At 47.7% G+C, this 14163-nt stretch overlaps 1 long non-coding RNA gene across 2 annotated transcripts; it reads left to right on the forward strand.

Annotated features, from left to right (window-relative positions):
• Nucleotides 1–3158: 3158 nt before the first annotated feature.
• LOC148056086 (uncharacterized) lies at nt 3159–14090 on the forward strand. 2 transcript variants are annotated; one of them, XR_015704127.1, is made up of 5 exons: nt 3159–3520; nt 9267–9422; nt 11525–11674; nt 12546–12700; nt 13220–14090. It is a non-coding gene; the product is annotated as an uncharacterized LOC148056086 (long non-coding RNA). The 2 variants fall into 2 exon arrangements; XR_015704128.1 differs by lacking the exon at nt 9267–9422.
• Nucleotides 14091–14163: the final 73 nt, after the last annotated feature.

A 14163-nucleotide genomic window follows, 5' to 3' on the forward strand; every position in this document is an offset into this window, starting at 1 on the left:
GTTTGTTTGTTTAAGTCCCAGTTTAATTTTTATTTTGAACTTTCAGCTTACTTTATGGAACATTTTTGGATCATCTGAGGTACTATCTGCTCTTGTCTTCAAAGAAGTGCACTGCCGAAGAGCCTTCAGGGTCTGGCTTCAGCAGGAATTAAGTGTCTCTCTGGGTTTCACGATAGAAAAAGCGTGGCATCCTGTTGCTTGTATATACCGTTTGTTTTGTCCAAAAGTTGCTTCAATCTAGTCCAATGCAAACTGCAATTCATCTGCTGGGACTAGTTCAAAAGCTTTCCACGTATCTGAATCTGTAACCGGCACCTTTGCCTGTGTGCAATGACACCTTGCTGGAACGCGTCGATCCACTGCGGTAACTAATGCCTTTTCCAGCAGTTAATAATTATGGTTATGCCAGCCTTTACTAAAAAGATCACTAGCTGTGGTAAACAGGTGAAACGCAGAGACACTGCTCATGCATTCGCCCAGCTCTAGGACCCTTGCTGCTTCTTGCACGTTGGTGGAAATCAGGAGTAGTTAATATTGCTCCTCCCTTGCTGCCTCGTGGCTGAGGCATTTATTCCTGTGCAAAGAGGACCATAACAGCAAATCAGACCCTGCTTGCACAGAGGAGTTCAAGAAACGTGGACTGTGGGGTTTCCAACCCCCAGCCCTTTACTGTGCTGAGATGATTCAGAAAAGACATCAGCCGCGCATGCAGGACTGCCGATGGGCTGCTCTCTGCCGAGGGTAGGAGTTAATTAAGGAGGACCCTGGTTCCCTGGAGTTATGCTGGGCTGGTGCTGGTGGTGAAGCAGATAACGCAAACAGCCGGAGAGCAGCCCTTGGCCTTTGGAACGGCATGGAGGCGGATGAGGAAAAATGGATGTGAAACGACGAAAGGAGTTGGGGAAGAGATTTGATGGGGGAGAATGGAGCGTAAACAGATCTAGTGTTAAAAATAACTAAAACTGTTAGAAGAGGAAATTATTTGGCATTAACCTTAGAAGAAAAGATGTTTGTATATAAGTACCTGAGACAGGTTAACGTGGGCCTATTCATTCTTTTCCATAAGGAGCTCAGCAGCCACTACATGCTGTCACCGACTGCCAGGACTCGGGGACGCACCGCCTCTCTGCCCTGTTTGGCCTCATTAAATAATTGGTGAGGAAGCTACTTCAGTGATAATAATCTGACCGCCAGAGTATCAAGAACAACGTTGAAGGGAAGATCTTTTTTCTTCTAGCTGCCTTAATATGGTGAAAATCCGATGGTAACTCTCTCTTCTCCAAGGCGATGCAGCGGTAGCTTTTGTAACCAGACCGGCAGATGGCTGGACCTGGGCTGTGACCTGCGCTGTGGTCCGGCATTAGGGCTGTGCCTGGGCCGTGCCTGGGCCGTGCAAACACGTCTCTGCCTCCCCAGCATCCCTTCCCCACCGCATGGCCCACGGCAGCTGGATTCCCATCTCTGTGCATGAGTAAGTGCAACGTCCCTGGCTGAAGTGTGTCCAGAGAGCTGCTGAGGAGCTAAAGCTGCCTGAACCGAGCCTCAGAGCGAGAAGGGGCTGGACCTTTCTTCTGGTGCATGGTACCTGCCCCCCAGCCCTGTATTCAGGGGTGAGCAGCCCCAATGCCCCGGTAATGGGCACAAACAGCAGAGCGATGCCTGGTGATAGAATCATAGACTCCTTTAGGTTGGAAAAGACCTTTAAGATCATCAGGTCCAACCGTTAACCCAGCACTGCCAAGTCCACCATTCGGCGTGCAAATCGCTGTTTGGCTCACCTAACCGGGGAGGGGGGACGGGGACACCTCAGAGCCACCCCAAGCAGCGCAGTGATGACAGGGTCATTCAGCTGCTGCCCTGAGGTCAGCCTGAAACTCTGTCATCACGCACACATACATGCAAATAAAATAGCATTTGTGTAGCGCAGACCCTGTCACATCTAACATGCTGCCTGCTGCACCACGCAAACAGCCCGGGCTCTATTCTGGCTCCGCTGTACAACGTCTCTGCCTAAAGCGCTCTGCACCGTCTGCCATGAAGCCCCGCAGCGCTGCGAAGGCGCCGACGTTCGCCGAGGCGCGAGGTGGCTGCGGGCGAGGGTGAGCCAGCCGAACCCACCGCGCGCGGGCTGCTCCAGGATCCAACGGGGCATTCGCGTGCGCCGGTCAAGTGGGAATTCAAATGCAACCCCGCTCTTTTCTAAAGCAATTTGTTTGTTTGCTAGATTAGGCTACAGCGGGAAAGGTGACCTCTGGGCTGAGTGGTTGTAAAGCAGCTCATAAAAGCAAGGGGAAGGGACGAAGGCATCTATTTAAAGGATAATGGACTGTTTTGAGCATGATTTGGGGATCTAGATGTTAAAGCTGCTGCTCTGCCTCAGATTAACTTGAATTGAGCTTGCAGAACTGAACTGAGCGAGGCTTTCTGCCTCATTTTGCCCTTGAAATGCTGATGCAAGGCGATGATGTGCCCATTACATGCTTTGGGCCAACGCTGCTCTCAGCAGCTCCTCATTCCTAGTCTTCTTTCTGGGGCAAACTCTGTCCATCACTCAGCAGGGCCCTCGCTCATGTTTCTGGTTTACTTTTTTCCCTCTCTTTCCCTCCCTCCATTTGTTTTCACAAATAAATATACTAGCAATAGCTACATCACACACCAGTAAAGTTAATCAGTATTTTGGAAGAGCTATTAGTAACATATTTGCTATGAAGTCAATGAGGGGAAGTAAATGAGCAGGACATCTCATGGATGAAAGCGTATATTTTTTTTCCCTTGCTGCACAGTTAGCTCTTAAATTTCTCTAAAATAAAGCTGACACTGAACAGCAGAGACACCCAGTTTCTTTCTTCTCCCCTCTTCCTTTTATTATATATATATATATATATTTTAATATATATAATACAAGTTTTAAGAATAAGGCCAAAACTATTGTCCTACTCTAATCACAGTTTATATTCCAAGGCATATGTTGCCTTTTCATCCTAGAAGTGTAATTCCTAACACCAGCACAGAAGTAGTGATAACAGAAAAAAATGGTACGGTAGGGCGTTTTTTGTTGTTGTGGTTTTTTTTAGCATGGCAATAGCATTTGCATTTCGTTTTTCTGCTCAAAACATTTGTACTTGTCACTATTTAACAAGCATATTAGCAATGAAAAATGTAAGTAAAAAAGAAATACAATGTGACCGTGTTGCAATTAGCCCATTACATGTATAACGATATAGCTAGAGGAGTTCCCGATGCAGTGCTAGTTTTAAAAGCTAATTATAGCAGCTGCATTATAAACTGCACCGTTGCTATCTGCTGCCGTCGCATCCAGCAGCCGAGCGTAATTGCTCAGCCCCGGAATTGATCTGAAGGAAAGTGCTGCATTAATGGGGGAAAGACGCGCAGGAACGCACGCGCGCTGCTAACAGGGAGGCAGTGGGGGTTTATCCTAGGGCAGATATTTTTCAAGAGTATTGTCATGACAACTGAGTCGAGGAATTCCATTTCCTGCCCTTGGTACAGCCGCTGTTAGGTGAGAATTGAATCATGGCATTCAATTTGCTGTTTAATTTTTGCCTGTGCTATGGATGTGCTCGATTGCATGCCCTACACATGATAGAACTGCTATAAATGTGAATTCTTGGCATCTTATTGTATCTTTTCAGTTTTTTCCAAAAAACTTGGAGGGACTCTGTTTTGTTTTGCCTTTTTTTTGTTTGGTTGGTTTTGGTGTTTGTTTTTTTCCCCCTCCCTCTGGGTTTAGTGCCATTACTGTGATGGCAAAGAACAACTGGAGAATTCAGGTACTTTATTTTGAGACCGGTAAATGAGCTTTTAATGCACTACCTTACACCACCAGCTGCAAAACAGCAGCACGCCTGACTTGTGTGGGGTTTCACACAGCAACCCGAGCCAGCTCTGTCTGTCTGTCTGTCTGTCTGTCCGGGGCTGAAGGGTTCAGCTGGAGCCTGGCAGCACTGGGAGGGGTCCGGATGCAGCAGGCACTGCCTGACTCCTACCCAAAAGCGTGTGTGCACTCTGCAGCAGCCCCGGCCCACCGCTGATGTAGGCTTTGTCCAGCTTGCAGGTGGAGCAGAAAGCCCGTGAAGGGTTTTTACAAACTGCTCGGGCATTGACTTGTTTATTGGCAGCTTGTATTAATTGGGCTTAAAGACTCCAGCGTGGCTTTATTTGATGTTTATTACATGCAAGAGGCAGAGGGAAGATTTGAGGGGTGAGGCCATCACTCCCATTGCTGTAGCACCTGTAGCCCTGCAACACACCCAGCTGATGTGTCAGCTCAGCACCACCCCACCCTCTCCCGCAGCACTAGACCGCAGGTGGCCTTCGCTATGGAAAGGCAAATAAATACACGTGGGAGGTATCACCTGTGGCATTTGCTGAGCCTGCGGGCCTGTCCTGGCACAGCTCTTGGCCAGTGTGGGACGGGACAGGCTTGCAATGAAGGTGGATGCTGCAGGAGCGGGTCACACTGTGCCAGGGTGCGGCCCCGGGAAGGATTATTAATTGTAACATCACTCTGGTCTCAGTCAGCTGGTGCAGCCAGAGGTGTCCGTGTCTGTCTGGGAGCCAGAAATAGGCACGGGCTGTGCCTGCCATTTAAGAGGGGCTGAAGGGGTGCCCCGGTGCCGGTAACGTAACCCTGACCCCCCTGCACGCGCTCAGCCCGGGTGACACGTGCAGGTGTGCACGGGCTGCAGCCCGAAGCCAAAGTGACCTCACGGTGCTCCCCAGTGGGACTTTGCTTGTGCGTCATGATGCAGTAACGGTGCTAACTAACCCCGAGGCTGGAGCGCACGACGTCCGAGCTGACTCGGAAGGTGGGAAGGAATGGGCAAAGACCTTGGTTTGTGCCAGCACGCCCGTGAGTCAGCACTAATGCTCTCTAGCATCATCCTTGCCCACAAGCAACCTCTGTACTTGTCTCCTTTTTAAAAGTGTTTGCTTATTTATTTATCTAAATTGTGTCTGAGGCTTCATTCTGAATAGCTGACAGGACAGAGGCAGCCTTTGCTTCCCTGCGAGCTTGCTGATGAGTGCTGGGGCTCTTCTTGGCTCACAAGCATCCGAGTGACCATAACAAAGGCCAGAGCATCTGGAGTACCAGCTGCACTGCCAGCTCTGCACGACACCTAGACTGCTGCCTGGCAAGTCTGGGCTTTGCTCTGCAATAACAAAGGGTCATTTACAGAAATTGTGTTTGTTTCTAAAAAAAAAAAAATAAGGTGGGGGCAGTAGTTTGTGTCAATCCACCCAAACCTGGAATTCAGAAACCAGGAGCAGGACACGTGTTTGCAGCATACGTTGCTTCGGTCATTGAGGAGACGCTTTGAGTGCTGCTCTGTGCTGCTGCAGCCCCAGCTTTGCTATCAGGAGGAGGCTTTTGCTCAGTCCCTACGCACCCCTGCCCGGTGTGGCATGGGCTACAGTGCTGCCCAAAGGCGAAAGGTGATCATGAGGTGGCATTTTATCCCTTTGGTTTGAGAAACTTCATTTTGGGTGCAGATGCCACTTCAATTTGCCTTTTTTTTTTTTACTGCTCGCTATGTGCGGTGACTCCATCAACTGGCAAAAGCCCAGCTGATGCGATTTTTTTTCTCTGTGTTGGCTCTTAACGTAGCAGATGAAATGCTGTCTCCCCTCCCCAGGCAGCCCGTGGCTGGGCAGGCAGGGCTGGCGTGAAGCAGAGGGCGGCGGGGTGCTCTGCAGATCCCTGTCCGGGTCTGCAACGCCCCAGTCGCATGAGAGTAACACCAGTGGAGGCCAATATGATACAGCGGTGGGCGCATCAGTCCTACTGCACAGTGAACCCCTCGGCACCTCCAGAACAAAGCCATCGGTCACTGTGAGTAAAATAGCACTGAAGGCAAAACAATAAGGAAATAAGGCAGAAGAGGGCTAACGGCCAGGGAAGCGCTGCCTGTCGTTGCTCAGCCCATAAAGGCAGGCCCAGGGCAGCACCCTGGGGCAGCTGACTGCAGCCGGGGTTGGAGCAGGACTAGGTGGTGATGTTATTTCTTCCCTGGGCTACCCTGGGTTTCTTTGCCATTAGTGCGGTAGCTACAGCAACCAACTTGCATCCTGTTATCTTTGGGAACAGCAGGACCTGCATATTAAAGTGACATATTTATTTTTATTGGATTTGTACATTTAATTAGCTGCCTTTGTACAGGGGCCATATCCTTGACCTATTTGTGGCACCTCACTAAACAAGCTCTGTGCAGCGTTCCCCGGGGAACCTGCCTTTCGCAGGCGTGCAGCGTTGGCAGGTTCACCGTTGCAGGGCTGTTTTGAGCTAGGAAAGGTTGCTGGCCAATAACTCAGTCATTTGCCAGCCAGTGAGAGCACCCAGCTGGACGTGGGCTGTGGAGCCCAAGAGGCACCAGCTCTTTCAGAAGAGCTGGCACACAAAAATTCACACCTCCTCCTGGCTGCACGCTGCCGAAATGTCTGAATTCATGAGATGTGCGAGCAGACCGGGAGGAAAGTCATCATCCCCAGAATCCTGCCCCAGGCAGTAGCTGCTCTGATTGCAGAGCACCTGTAGCCCCGGTGGGGCTGTACGACTGGTGACAGTGGCGTGGCCACCAGCACTGCTGGGCAACACGGGGCATCATTTGGTGACTGCTGGGGAGGGCTGCAGTGTTCAGTGTGGCTGGCAGCTCATGTCAGACACAGCTGGGATGCCCTACACTGTGATTAACTTCCACGTGGGCTCGTTGGTGGCTTTAAATGTCAAATCTGTGTATTCTTATAGGCCCTCCTCCTGCTTCATGCTACGTTATGTGGATGGACAATGAGTTGAATTCCAGTGCGAACCGTAACGTTGATGTCCTGTACATCAGGAATAATAAATTTCTGTTCTCATGCCTAGTTTAAATATATTCCTCAACTTAATTAAAATGAATTATTTTTCCTAAAGATGAGCTGTATGCTAGAGGAGGAGGAAAGAGAGGCTTGTGTGGTACCAGCCTTAGGGTTTCTGATAAAGGCTTTTTCCTGTCGTGTGGCAGCTGAGGCTTATTTATGGAAAACGATAAAAAGTTTTGAATCAAACTCTTAAGTCTTGATATCATGCGTAAAATGTCTAATGAAATCTCCTTCAGCTCCCTGAAGATAAAGGCAATGCTCGTTCACGACAAAGCAGCCTTTTCTGCTCCCCGGAGTTGGAGAAGTTTGAATCTGAAGGTCCGGCAGGTGATGGAAGCACCACAGGCTTGTGACGGTGGGTGGCGGGTGCTGTGAGAAACCGGGCAGCGATTTAATCTTCCTTTTTGGTGGTGGAGAGGTATGGAAGTAGCTGGTCAGAAATGAGGTTAGCAGGTGGAAGAGCTCGCAGGTCCGTTTTCATTCAGTCCAACATCCTCAATACCTGCACCCAAGAGCTAAGTGCAGGAGGAGACCAGAAGAGAGGGAGGGAGAAAAAGCATGCAAGTTCCTAGGCAAAGCTCCACTGGCATCAAGAGTATTTGTAAGGGTTGTGTGGCTCAGAGAGAGAAAAAAGTGTTTCTACAAACAGTCATTTGATGGCCATTATGTGATGGCAATGTGGCAGGTCTGGAAATCCTGGCACCAAGTGCAACTCATTTCCAAGATCCTGATGCTCTGATGCTGAGACTTGCCATCAAAGCGGGGAACTGGCAGTGTCCCGTGGCACCTCAATGGCCAGGGCTCTAACAACCCTCCCTAACCGCGGCCTCAGCCGCAGCCAGCGCTGACTGATGTGATGGGTGCTTCAGAGCCGATGCGGACTGCAACCATCGCAAGCCTTTTCCAGCGGTACGCATGGGTGCTTTCGAGGGTGCGACCTGCTGGATTTGTTTCTTCCTCTCCGGGGGTTTGCTGTAGGGGCACAACCAACATGCCTGCAGTCCCGGTGGGGAAACCGGCGAGGGAACTTGGCTCCAGCATCCCGTGGAGGATACGGAGCTCCTCACTGCATGAAGGCTTATGCTTTTGGCAGGAGGCAGCATCCGAGCTGTTCTCCAGATGTATTGAAGCTGTCAAGACTGTGTTTGCACTGAGCACTACTGCTCCAACCTGCAAGGGATCAGGAACTTCGCATGTCTGCAGCTACTGACAGTGCTCAGCACTTTATCACACAAGGCCTTGGAAAGGCAAGGAAAATGAGGCAGAAAAGGGTTTTCATAGCCTGGGAAAAGTGACTGGATTACTTAAAGGGTACAGCATAAGCCCTAGACACAAACAGAGGTGCAGGGAAACAGCAGCCTGTGACCGCGGGGCTGTGGTCTGAAGCGACTGAGCGACGCTGGCCTGGGAGCACATTTGATCCAGCAGCCTTAAGCCAAAGAGCCCCGCCGGCGCCACGGCGTCCGTAGTTTCGGAGATTTGTTGAAACTAATGTATATAGCCAGATTAAAGGTAAATCCGAAGAAACAGGTGACAGAAGCACAGCGTATTAGCTCTTGCACTTGGTAGCATGTACTTCAGGGCGTGCTGCTTTCATCCCCCTGTAGCTGCTGTAAATAACCTCGAGCGTCTTTCCAGGCTGTAGCTCACCTTTGGCAACACCCCCCGGAATTACCGCAGCTCCTCTTTCCATGCTCTGTGCTCCCAGTCTGATACCATGGTCTGTGTTTCTTCTTTTAAAACTTATCTTTCTTCTTCGTTTTTAAAATAAAAATTAATTTGATGTTCATCTTTTATTTCCCTTTCATGCTCTGAGCCGTGAGTAATTAGAGCTGCATCACACTGGAGAAATTACAACAATATAATGTTGCTACAGTTAAATCTGCATAAGTATAATATCTTTGAAAAATAACAAGCTGCTCTAAGGGAAATTAATTATCCCATTGGGACAGTCATTATTCTGAAACAAAAGCTCTCCGTTTTCTTTGCCCACTTTCATTTTGAGCATTTCTTTCATTTTACGTACTGGCCGCATATTCCAGCCCTTTCCTCTGTGGCTGGAACATAAATAATAATATGTTTAAAGCAGTGTAAAGTCTGTCTTGGAACCTTTTGCAGATATGAGAATATTAAGCAACTTCAAAGTTAAGTCAAAGTGCATTTAGCAGATCTGTTTTGGTGGCTATATATCACTACTGTTCATCAAGCCAGGTCAGCCCGTCAAGTCTCATTTTCCTTGGCTACTTCTCTGCGAGTTGTTTCTTCTTCTTTGAGGAACATAACATAACTCCATTTGTCATAATGAGCATTTATCATCTGGGCTATCATCATATTCTCTACCCAGGCTCAAGCCATTGTATTTAAGACAAGGTTTCTTTTCTCAAAAGGGAACGGCACTGCTGTACATGGTGTATTCCAGTATTTAACATCTGCATAGAAGCCTTGGAAGTCCGACTCTGGAGCTGCTAGCAAGAGGCTTTGAATACAGCAACGCATAACATCTATGGCTTAAATCATAAGCTGACTTCTACAGTTGTATGAAGGTACAGAGGATCAGCAGCACCATCGCAGGGCTGGCCTGGTAGAAGGAAAATCAGCGCGTTGTGAGCACCCCGTGTTGAACACGGTGGTTTCCCACACGGCTGGGCGAGGGCTTCACAGCCCTGAATCCAGCCGCACTCCTAGAAGCCAAGTATTCTGCAGGATGCAGACTGACTGGCATTAACTGCTTGAGGCTTTCACCATCTTAGCGTCCAGTGGGAAGCCAGCCTCAAAGTGAGCAAACTGCACAGCAACTGGCCTAAATGGTCCCAGTTTTTAATGGCGCTGAAAAGCCGCAGTGACATATTTGTACTTGCTTGGGCAACTCGGGAGGGATTTCTGCTTCAGCAGCAGCAACTCCTGGGCACCAAACTCAGTGCTATTCTGCATCCCCGGCCATTACCATACTTTAAAGCAGGGCAAGGTCTTCTGTGCCATCTGCCGGCTGTCAGCCAGCTCTTTTTTTTATTTTTTGGTCATTGACATTAGCACGAGGTGGCCTGCTGGCTTTGTATCGTGAGAGCAAAGACTGAGCCCTTGAGCTCAGCAGCCAGCTGTGCCGCTGTACGGCCAGGAGAGCATCCCGGTCCTCCAACAGCCTTTCCCTGGCGGACGACAGCTCTCTAGGCGACCCTGTGAATTATGGCCATCGCTTACACTGCTTTCGCCTTAATGCACTGATGTTGGGCTGCCATTATTTTTAGAAAGACACTTTTATTTTACAGATCGCAAACTTTGGGTGGGATATTAATATTTCTGCATTTTCTACAATGTACTAGGGAAAAATCAAAAAAGGCTTTGTCACTACACAGGTAAGTTTCCAGCAGTACCAATAATGTGGAGACTCAGAGAAACCCCCTCTCACCAAACCTATTATCAAGCCTCACGTGCATTTGTAAGAGCTTTGCAGTCAAGGTGAATTACAAGGATTCCTGCTGAACCCCTGACAGATACAAATACTTAGTTATCCTTGGCTTTTCTGCTGAACCTAATCGAAGGTATTTTTTTATTAAAATCCTATTGTCTCTGCAGTGAAGAACAAGGACAAACTGCTCTGTAGTGGTTTAATACTTCCGACAGTTCAGTGTAAAGATTTATTATGGCCAGCTGAAAGTGCAAACATGCAATGCCCAAGTCATTACTTTTAATTCGCCGCTTCTTTAAAAAAATGTACACACAAGGCTAAAATCCAAGTCCTTTACAGTTCAGTGTGAGCTCTTCGCAGCCAGGGAACAAAACAAAGCATAAACCCTCACCCTCCCCTTCAAACAGAGGAAGGACATTAAGATTTAGCCTTGCATTTAAAGGCAGGCTGCCATGCTCCTGCAACACAAGTGTTTTTAGACCAGAAACTGGTCTAAAAAAATAAATTAATCAGACTTAGTGGTTTAAATGACCAGTTTAAATTATCCAGTTATACCTGTGGTCCTCTCTGAGAGGGTCTGTCAGAGTGGAAAAGATGGGGCTGCTTCATATAGAGGGGCTCAGCCCTGCAGTCATCAGTGTGTCATAATAAATAAAGCACAAAGATAAATGAACGAGCACAATTAATAAATGCAATGATTCAGCCCTCTGAGCTTTTAAACTGCTTATCTAATCATATGTAATCTTTATTCACAGTGTTAAAACTCTTACATTACAACAGTTGTAAGTCAATTAGGAAAACGGCTTTAACAGTTTAAAGGCGGCAAAGGCAATGTGTGCTCTGCCAGACTACGGGTGCTCAGGTGAACGCAGCCCTGGCTTGGCAGGTCTGCTAGGCACCAGCATCTGCATCTCAAAGACGGCCCACAAAGCAGAGCTGCTGCCTTCCCTCCCCTGTGGTCACCCCGAATCTGGGAGGCCGATGGGAGCTGAGAGCATCATCGCCATCCTCCAGGGCTACTTTTTCTCCAGCCTGTTAAATCACACCAGGCAGACACTCAACCCACAATCTTCTTATCCTTAATTATCTCAGAAGCCCTAATTATAACAGCTTCTTACTATGCAAAAGGAGTTTTCTCTCTCTTTGGCATTTTAAGATTTCTAAACAGTGCTGCTAGCTACTTTCTTTCTCACCGCTAAGGCCACAGAACCAACCACATAATTAAACATGTCTTGGCAGCGTTGACCATATGCTTCAGTGAGGTGCAAAGGCAGGACGGCGTTTATCCGACCCGAAAGCCACGGCCACCCTCGCAGCAGCAGCGCAGCGATCCCGGCTCCGGCTGCGCTGGGGGCAGGGCACCGTCCTGACCACGTCTCTTGACTTTGGGTACGAAGCTCCCTCTCTTCGCTGTCATTTAATTTGCACATAACTCTTACGGTGAGATACTTCTAGCTTAGATTTCGCGTGTATGCTGATTGGATTTAACACAACGTTCCCCCAACTAATTTTCACTAGTAGCCTGTATAGGGCTGGCTTCTGCTTTACTCGTCATTTCCAGCTGCTAGCCCCCCCTCCAGGCCTCCTGCATAAGTAGTAAAAATGAAAGCAATAATCCCAAAGCCCGTGTTTTTCTCTGCTTTCCTGCTGTTTCTTTTTTCATTTAACAACTCACAGGTTTCTCTCAGGACATCTGCATTAATTTGCCGCAGACTCTGCTCCAAGAGAGGCCATATCTAGTTGTATATTGTAGCACAGAAAAACAAAAAGACAGGTCTAAATTTTGATGGTGGCCCCTGACACCTATGCAGGATGGGCTCTCTGAGGGATTTCATTAAAAAAAAAATAATGTCCAAAATAGCAAATAATGCGCTCGCTCTCCCGAGGTGCGTGGCTCCGGCCGTGCAGGCGAGGAGTCTGGAGCCGCGTGGCGCCTGGGCTGTCGCAGAGCGCTGGGGAGCGATGCGCTGCCCGGCCTAAGAGGCTGTGTCTCCCTCCATCCTTCTCCAGGCTGGGGTTTTACATGGCCTTTCAGGTAAAAGGAAAAAAAGTTGATGTCTTTGATTATGTTTTATCTTTTTGCCTGGAAAAGCTGCTTTGAAAGCAGCTTGTAAGGCTGAGCTATGGACACCTTTCCCCTGTAATTCTGCTGTGACCTTTTCACCATCCTTCCAGAAGTAACTCTGAAAAAAAAGAAAAAAAAAAAACCAAAGCCAAACAAAAGAGTTATAAACAGATATTTTCTTTCTTCTACCTTCAGAGAGTGTTTCTTTTACCCACAAAAACACGTGCCTGCTCTACAGGCTTCAAATCCACTGCAGAATCAGAGCGAAATGGGCAAAGCCATTGGCAGCAGACGGCTTCGGACAGAGCATCAGGGAGGTACAATCTCAAACCAACGTGCACTACTGAGCAGTAAGTTTTTTACCTGTGGAAGAATTTCACTTGAATTTCTATTCGGAGTTAATACTTCCCTGGAGACAGCTACCTGTTGGGACAGGAACTGACGGGAGAATATGAATATGAAGAGGAAAAATCAAAAAAAATAAACCCAACCCTGAAAATGAAGTGGAAGGTTTGGCCAAACATGAGTGCATTAAAATCTTCAGTACTGATGACATTTTGAACACAAGCTAACAGGAGAGTTAAGGACACTTTCCAGGTGTTACTGCACTATATACTGTTTTTTTTGGCCAAATCTGGAAACCTTGCAATATCTCTGAAAAGGAAAGCCTTTGAATGGTATTTCATTCTCCTGAAAAAATGAAAAAGCTATATAATCAAAGCTTTATAAGATCACCTGCTTTTATAGCAACACTTTTTTCTCACAGGCTGTATTTTCATATGCCATGTAAATGCATTCCAGTTCTGAGATTGTTCTTTTGGGCTTTTTTTGTAACAGTAACTGAATCTCAGGGCCTGTTTCCATCTCAGTGCAGATGAAGGACTTCCCTGGCCACATTTCAGAGGACCCCGCCACGTTCCAGCAGCTGGGAAGGAGCATCCCACCCGAACCAGCCCCTTACGCACGTCCCAACAGAGGCCGCTGCGGCACGAAGTCAGTTTGGCCACCGTCCCCTCCGTTAACAAAGACATTGCCACAAAACCCACGGAGCCATGAAATACAGTGAAACCACCACCTCCTTGCAAGACACCTTATGTTTGGTATTTATTGTGCTTTTAGCCTCTTAACACGCTTCTTCAGCTGTTTAAAATAAATAATCAAGTTTAACACCATGGCTGCAGCTCGGTGAGCAACACCGAGGCGACTGCCAGCGCTGCGGCTGCGTAACGACAAAGTTCAGCTTGGGGGGGGGGTGTGTGTGTTTCTTTTTCCCCTTCTCTCTCCAGATTTTGAGCCCATTCTGGAGGTCATTGCAAAGACGGTGAAGTCGGCAGAAACAAACCTGACCCCATTCCACATTTTGCTGGAAGTTCACTGTCCCAACTCTGTTATGTGCCTCTAAGCCAGACTCCAAGCTCCAGCGATGACACAGTCACTGCTATAGATAATTTGGCTCCTAAATGTTTTCTCTGTGCTTTGAAAAAACGTCTTTGAGCAGTTTCTTAAATGTCATTCCTTGCAGTATACGTAGCAGGCAATAAACAATAAAATTATTCACCTTGAAGAAACCATCTGCTGCCTTTAAGGACATCACCAGTTTTTTTTGTTGCTTTGAACGGTCCTCTGGGATGCTGTAAGTGTCATTAAAACACTGTGTTTCCCGCCGTCTGCGTGCCAGACTCATTTTGCTTTAGAAACAAAAATGATGATGGGTAAAATAAGCAGAAATTTCATTCTCTATTAGTTTCTCTATTGCATTTATTTTGTATTTTGTCTTATATAATGCTTGGTACTTGGAATTATTATTTGAAGG

This window comes from Nipponia nippon, unplaced genomic scaffold (assembly GCF_047370975.1).
Source record: "Nipponia nippon isolate SJK-2023a ecotype South Korea unplaced genomic scaffold, ASM4737097v1 scaffold_18, whole genome shotgun sequence".
NCBI classification, from domain to species: Eukaryota; Metazoa; Chordata; class Aves; order Pelecaniformes; family Threskiornithidae; genus Nipponia; species Nipponia nippon.